Source organism: Anas acuta, chromosome 1, assembly GCF_963932015.1.
Source record: "Anas acuta chromosome 1, bAnaAcu1.1, whole genome shotgun sequence".
NCBI classification, from domain to species: domain Eukaryota; kingdom Metazoa; phylum Chordata; class Aves; order Anseriformes; family Anatidae; genus Anas; species Anas acuta.
The window spans coordinates 119,849,579-119,861,958 of NC_088979.1; positions in this window are offsets into that span (position 1 = coordinate 119,849,579).

Below are 12,380 nucleotides of genomic sequence, written 5' to 3' on the forward strand. Positions count from 1 at the left end.
ATGTTGTGGCATGTGCTGCTTGTGATCTTGGGAAAGGGAGTGAAAGGAGATGTTCTCTCAGCAAGAAATAGTCATTTGTCATGTGGCTCTATGTAACCCACCACTGTCCAAGGTCAAGGACTGCACAGTGTCCAGAAACGTGAATTCTTATAGAGGGGATGTACGGTACATCAGGACCATGATAAATAGTCTCACATCTGATTAGGCTCCTTTATGTAGGCTAAGAAAACAGTATTCATGCTTCCCATTCACCTACAGTCTGATATTCAGGAAGAGACAACTCTGCTCAAACCCTAATTCCCACCCTACTTTCCTTGCTGCCACTTCGTATTCCTCATCTATATTCTCTCCTTCCCAATTCCCAGTTTCTCTTTGCATCCTCCTGCTTCCCATCCCATTCCACCTCTCTTTCTTTTTACTGTCTTTCCATGAAATCCACCAAAGAAGCAAGAACATCTTTCTGAAGCTTCTTAAAGGAAAGATTTTCTACCAGACCTTCTACCAAACTCAAAGGAGTCTCTCCAAACAAATAAATGCCAGGCCCAGAATCTGAGAAGGGTAGTATTTGGTTATATAGCAATTCCATAAAGTAAAAATCCACAGAAATAGCCAGCTAGAGAGATAGCAGCAACACTCGAGGGTTGGCTGAAGGAGGGAAAAGATTAAAAGAATCCTTATTTAGTTTCAACAACTATGTGATGACACAACACAGACGGAACTGAGAACCCTTGGAGAGAAATGCATTACGTGAACTAGTGCAGCAAGAAACACAGAGAGGATTTCTTCAGCATTAGGCATACCGTACCCACATCCTCTACAAGTTGGAGCACGTAAAGGGTACTTCACAAAAAGCATTTGGCAGCTGTGTACACACACATTGACATTGTCACATAATTAGATACAAAGCGAATGCAACAGCAGACACTATCAGCATGTCTACTGTGCTGCATCCATGGAACCAATTTCTGCTTCAATGGGAGCCTCATCTAAGCTATTCTGAGAAAGCCTAAAACACAGGGACACAGAACCCAGCCGTCGGGGCACACGTGCACACAAGAAGTTCTACAGAGTAGGTCTCTGCTCTTTGAATATTTGCAAGATTTTGCTAGAAATCTGTAAGTGTGAACAACAAGAAAAACAAAATTGGCTAGCACTCAAAGATTTTTTTTTTTTCATTTTTGAGTTGTTATGTTTTCTGTGAGAAAAAGTCAGCTCTTTCAAGCTGGGAAAGAAAGTAATAATTCTGGTCAGTCCTTAAGATCATAAGTAAATTCACAATCCAGAGGGACAGGTGTTTACACTGCAAAACTCCTGCCACATCCAGCATTAACTGGCCTTTGTACAGGAATGAACAATCCCTCAAGGCTATAGAGCACCTTTCAAGACTGTTTTTGCAGCCCTCTGGTCTTTAAATCTCCCCCAAAGCTTGGCAACACAGAGCTTACCTCTGTCTGCGATTCAGGGCTTGTTTCTTCCAGCAGCACTACACCAAAGACGTTTTCTTGAAAAAGCACCCAGCTCCTCTTTCTCGACCCAGAAGTAACCTTTTGCCCCAGCTGTAGCTTGTTGCTTTGCCACAGCTGAGGCTAAGGAAGCCCACACCTGATAGGGAGGCGGTGCTGTACTCTGCAGCCTGGCTTCCTATGCAATGGTCCCACCAAGTCATGCGTTGTGCTACCCAGGTGGTATTTCCACCTTTAAATTAAGGCTTGGCAACTTTGCTAGATACATTATGGGATGATTTTTGAGGTGGGATCACTGTATGTCTCTTTTATTCTTCAGGCAAAGCGGGAAAGAGAAATGTGGTCACTTGCCTGTTGGACCAAGCTCTGTCCAATCTGTCTGACATGAGGAAGACCCAAGAAATGAGTGCTGAGTATTATCCAAATGCATGAATCTCACTATCTCCAATGAGAGCTGACCTGCACATTTTTGGACAGCTTGATATTTCCTGGACAGAGTTATGGGACAGTGGTGGGCTCTCCACAGCCATTTTGTGTGCTGTGGAGTCCCCACTTGGCTGGCTGGAAGGCAGACAAAGCTTGGGCTGTGTGAGCATCCCCATTGCAAGAGCCTCCTTGTAGTGCTTCAACACGTCTTGAAATTACAAACTCCCAGGCTGATATTTTTCAGACCCAGTCTCTTACCCAAGGATGGATTTTTATTATTTTGTTTTTATTTTTGAAAGCTTGAGCAAGCAAGAGCTTGGTTGTTTAAGATACTTGGGACTGGGGGAGTGCTTTATGATTAGTGGAAGAAACAATTTGTGCCTTTTCTTAACAGTTCCAGTGCTGAAATTACTGTGGATAGAGAGCTGAAAGGCAAATAATGTGAGGCAAGGTTTGTAGGAAGAGGCAATATCTTTTATTAAACTAAAGAATATAGCTGAAAAAAACAAACCAAACCTAAACAGCTTTCCAGGTATATGGGCTTGCACACCTGAAAATGTATCCGTAGTTACAGCAATATAAAGCCAAATAAATGATAGTCCTTCTCTGTAAAAATCTGCGTTCATTTATGTCTTTAGCCATCAGAACAACAATATCACTGCATCTTAGAAATAAAGTTAAGCCTGTGGTGGTGAGGACAACATTACCCAGAGGAACAGAAAACTTACGAGCACGGTTGCGTTAAGCTAGACTTCATTTGGCCAAACCACAGGTCCTGGAAAATATTATATGAGTTGTGTGGTATGAAAACATTTGGTTTTCAGTACAACACAGAGTAATTTCTGTGTAGGCAGGGCTCCACACGTTTCTATGCATCACTGAGGACCTGCTCTCAAGCTCAATAACAACAGTTGAAAAACTCAGTGACCACTGGTGTGGTCCCTTCAAGAGTGAAATCTGAAGGACGGCCTTTTCCCTTACTTGCTCTGTATTGTGTATACAAATATATTCTCTTGTGCTATTTATTGGTTGTGTTTTAGAGGTGTACAGAGTCCTCACTGAGACCAAGTCCTGTTGTACTAGATGCTGTACAGAAGGATGGTGAGAAATGATTTCAAACCACTGATACCAGGTGCTAAGACAGACAAGGTGAACAAAGAAGGAGAGAGGTGAAAGTAACAGAAGTGAAAATGATTTGCCAGCTGTTACTGGGGGAAACAAGAGACCAGGCATCTCGTGTAATAGGGACATTTTACCTCTCTATGCCAAAAACCCAGTATACTGACCAGAGAAGAGTCTACAGCCCACCTACTATTTAAGAAAATTAGTCTGTGATGCAATTGCATACTCTCATTTGATGGAAAACATGAGGAGGCAGCCTTAAGTTTGCACTATACCTGACTTCTGCCAGCTTTTGCAATGTTCAGAGTTTCCGCCAGTAGCTTCTTTTTCAAAGCAAGATTTCTCTCCTGTTTCTATTTTATCAGATAGAGGATGATCAGGAGGTTAAAAAACACATTATTAGCATTAATGACTATTATTATTTATACCCCTGTACAAGCTGCACGAGCATTAGAGAAGAGACAGTCCATTTCCCCAAAGAGCTCACAAATCTTATTTATGATAAGGAATCACAGACCATGTATCAACAGCAGGAGAGGAGAATAGGGCAGGAAGAGGGCAACCATATTAAGCACAAACCTCTTGCGTAGCTTGGGCAAGATACTGTCTCTTGGGACCTGCTTCCTCAGCCATAAAATATGGATACAGGGTTTTTCTCTACCACATCACTTTCCACCTTTCCAAGAAGGCAATAGTGGTCATGCCCTAGCACCTGGAGTCCTGACCTGAAAAAGTGTTTCCATTTGTCCTACTCAAAAGTTCTAGGTTTTATGACTCCTGAGAGTTACAACATCTGCAGCAGCAGACAATGAATGGGTTTGCAAAAGAGCTCAGTAGGGTTCTGGGTGTGTTTCTCTTTGTCTTCTACTCCTCCCAGCAACACATTAATGTATGGCCCCAAGTCCAAGCCAGTAAAACACAGGTGGAAGCATCCACAAGTCAAGAGTGACAAAGAAGATGTACAGATGCCATTGTATTGCTCATTTGATTGTTGGGTCTCTAGCACAGGGATTTGTTCCTCATTTGAAGGGTTTGCCTCATGAGAAGAGCAGGCACCAGCAGGGCCCTTGCTTGCCCCCTATAAAATGAGACCTCTGTCACCCAAAGTGAGACTGACCCTTCCATGGGAGAAGCACCTCATCCATGGAATTAGCACCCTGGGAATGAGAGGCAGACAGAGCCAGCAGCATGGCACTGCTGTGAGTGTTGGCATTGACCATCCTCAGCAGGGCTGGGGAAGGCAGTGCACAATGGGAAAATCCCAAAGCCCCACAGAGGTCACCGGAAGATATCAAGGTTTCAGCTCACGAGCCCTAGAAAGAATCCAGAGAAAAGGAAATGTGGGAGGCCTCCCTAAGCTCAGAACCAGTTTGAAGCACAACCTTAGAGACCCCAAGTAAAGCCTGACATAACAAGGCATTGGGGTTGGTTCCTTGGATCCCCTTCCTTCTCTTTTGAAGTTATAGCCTGTTTTTTCATTCTTTCTATTTCCATCGTACAATTTTCTGTCACCAAGTTCCCCACTTATCTGCCACTTGTCTGGGCATCTGTCATCTAAATCTACACCTTCCTGGCCCCTGTCTTCACCAGCCTGACAGCTGAAGCTGCAGATGGCCTCTTTTTCCTCCCTTCCTCTACAAGACTATTTTCAGATAACGCCCCTGCAAAATGTAAAGGAGAAAGCCACAGAATAAGGGGCTGATATATTGCTGCCTTTGCTGAGATACCTGTGACCATAAAGACAAACCAAGCTGCCCAGGCAAGAGAGCAGAAGAAAAGCTGACCATAACCTCTGAATTTTCTTCTAGCATCAGAGGACCTGTAACTGATAGCAAGGCAAAGATGCCATAACACACACATTTGTGCTTACACTAGGACATAGCATCCCCCCCACACTGATGTTGGGCTGCAGTTGTGTGTGTTACCTAGGGTCTGAAGAACCACAAAAACCTTGTAAGGTTCCTGTGCACTTGGTATTTCCATTATCATCTCTATTATGTTGATTACAGCCCTAGTCTGGATCTTCTCTGTGAAAAACAACACATTTTCATTTGCAAAAGATAGCTGCATAATGCTATCCAGGAGCTGTCTATGAAGGGTCAGGCTTCCCGATTCAGTCAATCTCTCTCTGGCAACAGAAAAGCATCTGGTAAGGAGCAAAAAGGGTATCTAAATCAGTTCCTGGTGTAACTCAGAGCAGCCTTTTCTCTTTTTTTAATTCAAGCTACGCTCATCTGATACTGAAGCAGGGTCCAGCACAATGCAATTCCCAGATCTACTTTTCTGACAGTAGCATGACAAAGAACGTGCTTACTGTTAAGAGTAAGAAAACCAGCATGCTGGGAGCAGGAGAGGATACAGAGTTCAAACTAAAGCTATGCCTGCACTGCTCCAAAACTGGTCTTGGGACCAAAGACCACGCACCACATTTACATCCTGTCCCTGTGGCTGCCATTCAGAGAGCGAACTGGACGCCTGCATAAACACGCTTGTTGACCCAGCGACTCACCAAGCGTGTTCAGGCAAACAGAGTGCTGGGGACTCTGCAATATGAGTCTGGTCCACACACCTGAGCCTGCATTTATAAGCTTGCAGTCTGCACCAGAGAGAAGCTCGACCTTGTGGTAGCTTCAGTCTATCTAAACAGAGACTAAGAGTGTTGAATAAATTTAGTAGCTAACTCCGAACATCTCCACTATGACCTTCTTATGACTGTGACTGTTGACAGCGTTGTGGCAACCACAGAGACCTTCTGCCTTTGGTAGCAAATCTCTTCTGATTAAGTTGAAGAAGTTTTTTTTGCATTCTAAGGGTGGAAGAAGTACAAACCAGTTGCTTTCCAAATAGCCCCAGTGTATTTTTTCATTCATTTCCCAGCTGAAGCTGAGAACCACACACAGGCAGACACAAAGTCACTGTTCTTCCTTGCATTTGCCCTGAGCTCCACTGGGGCTGCAAAGCAGCAATCTCACTTTTACAAGATATTTGCAAGACATAACTTCTCCACGACACATTGAAACAAGAGATTCTGCACTGAGAAGCAGAAGTTGTACAGAATAGATGCCTGTTTATATACTTGCTGATTCCTTACTCATTAAGAGTATTCTAGTGGCTTTCCAGGATACCCTCATCAGCGTGTTCTATATTTTTCTGTTTTAACCAGCAAGAAAGTTTGAGCCAAGCCTCCTTAAAGTCCGAACTTGATACTTGTGGCAGTGAAAGAACTTGAAACCTACTTTCTGGAACTTCTAGAATCTCATGGGATTCCCACATCAGAAGTAATACTTCTTCAAATGTTTGGTTCCAGCAGTACTGCAGTAAAACCACGTTTTCCAAGTCAGTGGAAGCTACAGTTCCTGTTGGATTGCCCTCCCTCTTTAAGATGCTAACCTCCGAGGTTACCTACAATAGAAACATCTGCTAGTGAAATTAGTTCACAAGGTTTGTTGGCTTTGCTGTTGGTGGGAAAAATTAGCACAGATGCTGTTCTTTTAGCAATAAAATACTACTATTGATGGAGGACAGGGCTTGGAGAATAAATAGAAGCACTCTGGGAGAAGCACATCTTAGGGATGTATTTCAATGCTCTTTGCTGATATGCAGGTAGGTGTTCCGAAGGAAATCTGTTGCACCATTACATGCCTCAGTTTACCCATTTGTAAAGTAACAGTGCAACTCATCCTTGATCTACAGGTGGCCAGAACTATATAATTTTGTTTGTTTGTTTCTATCATTCTGATTGGAATTCTTCATTTCTAGGTGGTAGAACCTCAGGCTCTACCCAGAAAAATGTGAAATTATTTCTCTTAGTGTTTGTTGAGAGGGTGCCTCCCCCTGCAACTATGCTGCCTGTAGCTGTTCAGCTTGCACCTGGCACTCATTCATTCTCTACAACGGAAAAAAATCAGGGAGAGTTGTTGGTTGAATTAGACTAACATCTCATCTGACTGTGCTGTATGGATCTAATTGGTCTCTGCATCTTCACAGGACTGGGTAGGTGAAGGGTTTGAAACGGCTCTTGGAATACACAACCCTAACTCTTTCCTGGGATTCTGCATCAAATTTCTTCTGATGGACACCTGACTAAGGGTGCCACGATGTAATGTCATGTCACTTCTGTGAGTGTAACAGAGCCTTCCACCCATGAACAGGATATCTGCTAGTAGAGGATGAATTCAAGGGATGGTACCCATTGCATTTCAGGAGCTTGTGACACGTTTGATGTGCTTGTCTTTTGCCTTGACTGTAGCAAATAACAACAGCAAACAGACAAATAGCTGTCTTATCCAGCCCAGATAGGGATGCTGTGCTTCAGTCCCTTGAGGAGATCAAAAATTAACTGTGTCATATCTTGGGGAGAGAGGGTGTTTTTATTTTCCCCCAGATTTAAAAAGAAAAAAAAAATGGCAACTTTATAGAGATTCATAAACCTCTGTAAGATTGGGTGTTTTGTAAGGAGACCTGTAAAACTGAAGACTAAAAAGGAGGAAGGAATAGGAGAGGAGCATATAAAGTAATTGTCTAATGTACGTCTTTAATGAACTAAAACATATCCTCCCCACAAAGAGCTCATAAGGGAAAAAACAGGATCCCTCATATACACCTTCAATCTAACACTGAATTATCTGTGGCAATTGGACCCGCAGCTTCAACTGAGAGGGTCTTGTAATAAGGAGAAGATATTGTAAAACTACTGTATGCAAAACCACCCAATTAATTCAAGAGCATCATTGTTATTTCATTTATATAGCACCATAGGGGTATGCAATGCTTTACAGACGATTAGGGGCTATAAAAGTTTAGAGAAAAGATGAAGCAGAATGCAAGGAGCTGGCAACCAACTGGAGTATAAGCCCTGACTAAAAGCTCTCACCATGGTGTTTATGGTTTGTTTGCTTGTGGTGGTGGGTTTTTTCTTTGTTTTAAGGTTCAAGGAGTGTTTTTTGGCACTAATCCCCTTTTACAGGGAGGGAGAGACTATTTAACATGATTGTTGGGCCATTTCCAAGGATGCAAAGTTAGAAAACATGCTCATTAAAACAGGTCTGAAGAAACAAAATACAAACATGCACCACAAGGAGCAGGGAGATAGATGTGAGTCAAACTCTAAATCATTTCCTGAGAGTTCAACGCAAACTGGCAGAGCAAACAGAGACTGCATATGCCCACAAATGTCTCGCTGAGGCTCCAATTAGGTGGGTGTTGTGCTCCTAGGTTGAGAAATACATGCATAAGGCATGGCCTGTCCCTTGTATTTGCAGCTCCAGGTTACTCTTGGATACTCAGCTGTTTTTCAGCTGGCACTGGAACAGCAAAGGCCAGAAAACAGCATTCCACCAGCTACAAAGCATGTGACTCAAGCTTCCAGATAGAGATCCTGTTAACGGGATCTGGATGGGCTTTTGTACTGCAGCACTAAAATATTTTAGGAACAGCTGGACCTTAAATCTCCCCAGAAGCTGTACAATGAGAACACAGCATCTCTCCCAAAAACACATACTTCTCTTATAACAGCATGTGACAGTGGTGCTCCGTAAATGGCACTAAGCCAGGATTTTAACAGTTTTACTGTATCACAGTTGTGATCTCAAAGCAGGTAGGTCTTTAAAGTTTTGGATTTTTAGTCAGATATGGGAAAGGTATGTTGTTTTTTAAACAGGACATGTCTTTGACAAAGCTGTTGATTTTTTTTCCTCCCTCTGATGTTTTCCATCTACCACCTTTATCAAAATGGTCATCAACATATTTTAGACAGAGTAAAAATCAAAAACTACTAGAAATCTAGACTTTTTGGTTAATTAGAAAATTATAAATTGGTAAACATTTTTTTGTTAAAAGCCTTGGCTGCAAAATGATGCAATTTTTTTTTCTTCGGGTGGAGATGGGGAAACTGGTCATTTTGTACACTTCAAGCATTTTTTAGTTTTCAAGTTCAAGAACTCGGTGCCGAACCTTCGCTTTTTCGTCATCTCTGGAGTAATTCCTGAAATGGTTTTTGCATTACTTTCCCAAGAACATCTCATGCTTTTTATTGCTCTTCTCCCAACACCTACCACCAGCGATGACGAGTCACCTAAAGCTTTGGGACTAGGCATTAGCACATTTCACAAGATGGCCTCTGGACTGCAGTTTGCTGAGGTAAAAAAAAAATCCTAGCAGCATCTCTGACCTTCAGGCAATTATCCTCTAAAGCAGTTATATTTATAGAAAATTGTGCATGGATCATCTCTATCTTTCTATTGAGATGCTAATGCCTGTTTAAATGTATCTTATGCTACAATAGTTTATTTCTTGTTCCCGTACAATATAAAACACCTTTCTACAAAATTTGCTGCATCTATGCTAAGTTATACTGCGGTAACTATTCCAATATGCTGTAGGACAGATTGAAAGATTTCTGGTTGAAGCTACTAGTAAAGCCATTAATTTTGTGGGGGAAGGACAAGGAATTGAGAAAATGCTACTTTTTTTGCTTAGAACAGTGTTTCGTGTGTTTGTGCGTGCGCATTATTCAAATAATAAAAAAGCAGCAACAACAAACATCCTGCCTAACCTTTTCCCAGCCTTCCCTTAAACAATGCTGAATTCTGTCCTTCAGTAGCCCACACAGTCAAATATACAGCTAAATCAGCTTTTCACTCTCTTGGCCAGCGTCCACAAGCAGTGCTGTCGAGTACCACCCTCCACAGAGGCTGCATGCCCAGCTCTCAGGAGCAGCGTTCAGAGGCTGCCTCCGTACTGACAGCAGCGGTTCCCCATGCATCTTCACTCTTCTGAAGTGACTCACATCACTTTGCAAATTCTTGCTCCAGAAAATTAAGGGACAGTAACTTAACTCTTTCTAGCCTGGGCTACAAATATCTGTTCCCTCTCCACAGCTTGGCCCAAAACACCAAACGCAAGATGCTCCCCGCTTCGTTGTTTACTTGTAACTCCTTGATTTTAGGTGATGCACACAGTCCTTCATCTGACTCATGTGCCTAACCTGGGACTTTCCTTCTGACACAGCCTGTAGCTTCGCCGTTTTCCGTAAAGAGCTTCTAGAAACTCCATCCTGAGTTTCCTTGGAAACAGAGTTTGATCAGCATAATGCTCCATGGCACTTGACCATTCATCTCCATGGTGGTTATAAAAATCCCATCAGAAAAAACCCTTCAAGCTTTTTTTTTTCCCACCACTAAAAAAAATAATCCAGATACCGATCCTTTGATTCAACAGTAAAGCAAACTATGAAATTCTTCATTAAACTAATTGGACCAATACTGTTGAAAACCATGATGGGCCTCTCTCTCAATTCTAGCTCCAGACACAGGAAGATGAGATCTGAGGTAAAACTCTTTGGGCCTGGGGGGCTTGTCTACTTGATAATTACTGTCAACTATCAAAAAGTGGTTTTCAACCTGCTCAGGTCTGTGGTACCTAAAGGTTTCCACCAAGTTTCACAATGAAGTTGTAGAACCTAGTAGTGCAAGTCTTAGCTTCCTGAAATAAGCTTTTCTTAATCACCTTTTGTGTGCTCACCTGGATCCACATAATGCAAAGGTTGAAGAATATAGTGCTACTCTGGGGGCATTATGGGGAATAAATGGGGTTAATTTTCTAATAATTACAGACCCTACTGTGATTAAGTTTATTTATTCCCCTCAGCCTCTTGATTCAGGCACAGAGAAAATGCATTGCAAAACCATCAGACAAAATAGCATCTTGGAAATAAGTGATTTTTTCCCCATCTTTTGTTTGTCATTAACAGCCTTTTCAGTAACTACGATTATGGCAACAGCGGGCCACGTGACAGAAGGTAATGAAAACAAAGAGCAGAGGGGAAAGTTATTGCACTAAAAACAAACTCTGTTATATTGCAGATTATATTACAAGTGAAAGGCACATGACTGCATTGCCTGAGACTGTGGTGATGCTATGGGAGCCTCAGTCCTAAACTGCTCATTAGCATGGAGAGATTTTGATTTAATAACTGTGATCAAAATCCCACTGAATATGCTGGTCATTATGTACCCAAACTGAAGATGCTCACCAAGGTTTATGATCTTTGAGTAAATTTAAGTATTCATTAAAAGGACTGGCCAGTATATCAGTTACATAAGGAAAGCATCCAAATGATACTGTTGTCTGAAAAAGCCCTGACCTTTCAGAAAGCAGTTGATATTGCTGTGCCAATGAAAAAAATAGCAGCTAAAGAAGTTAAGGAGCTAAATGAGAATCTGAATGTAGTACATTAAGTAGTGACCACGCTTCACATGTGATGAAGTAAATCATTATAAGAGAGACCTCATTCTGCTTGAAGGGTTTCCATAAACACAAGGGCAACATCAGAAGGTATGTGAACACCATGGCTTCATCTATTTGAATAAATAACAGTGTCAGGAAACATTCCCAGGCACTTGAACCTCATAACCTGTATTTTTCAATTGTTAGAGCAATTTCATGCATGGTTTGGACCGAGTCCAAGCAGCACTCTCCTAAAACAATTCTTGGGCACACTCATAGTGTCCAGGGACTTTCCCCCATTGGCAGTTTGGCTGTTGGTACCTACTCTGAAGGTTGAGAGAGCTTAATACAGAAATGGGTTATTCCTTGCCAGCTGGGATGAGAACCAGAAGGAGGTCATGGCATATATAAGATCACTAGCTGTCCAGTCAGTGCTTGGCAAGTTTCCTGGAGCTGGATTCATAGAAGAATCATGGCAAACAGGGCTGGAAAGGAGCTGAAGAGATCTTGGGTCCATTTCCTGTGACACACACTCTTGTCACTATACAGATTTTATACTGCAGCAGCTGACAAGGGTTCTGGTGAAAACACACCATGAAGCTGGACAAGTGGGGTGAAGACATGGGCTAACAGGCTCACAAGTACAGTTCTTCAGAATTTATAACAAGATTGAAGGCCTCCATGCTGCTCACGACCTTTTTTCGGTATTTCCAAAGCAAACCCAAACTGACTGAATGTGGGTTTTCAGTAGTGCTAGACAGACAAAAGGAAAACTACAGGGCACTGTCAAAGTGATATTCAAAGGCATATAACAACTGTGGAATATGGAAGAGCTCCTCTCCTCGGACATCATATCCAACTAGACTGAAGCAAAGTCAAGGGCATTCTGAGCCAGGTTTTCAGAAGAACTTGGCATCCAGCTAAGTTTCAAAATAAGCAGGTAATTCTTTCGAAGATGCTGATCCATATTCAAATTTTACCCCTAAATAGGACCTGCCTGATGCTGACTGGGCACGTTTGAGGGTAAGTCCTCATCTGAAGAAGCCAAGCACTTGTAAAAGCTGCAATGTGTTTGCCAAGTCTAATATTTTCAAACTGTGAGTAGCAAAGTCATCTATATATCACCAGTGGCATACTCTAGTG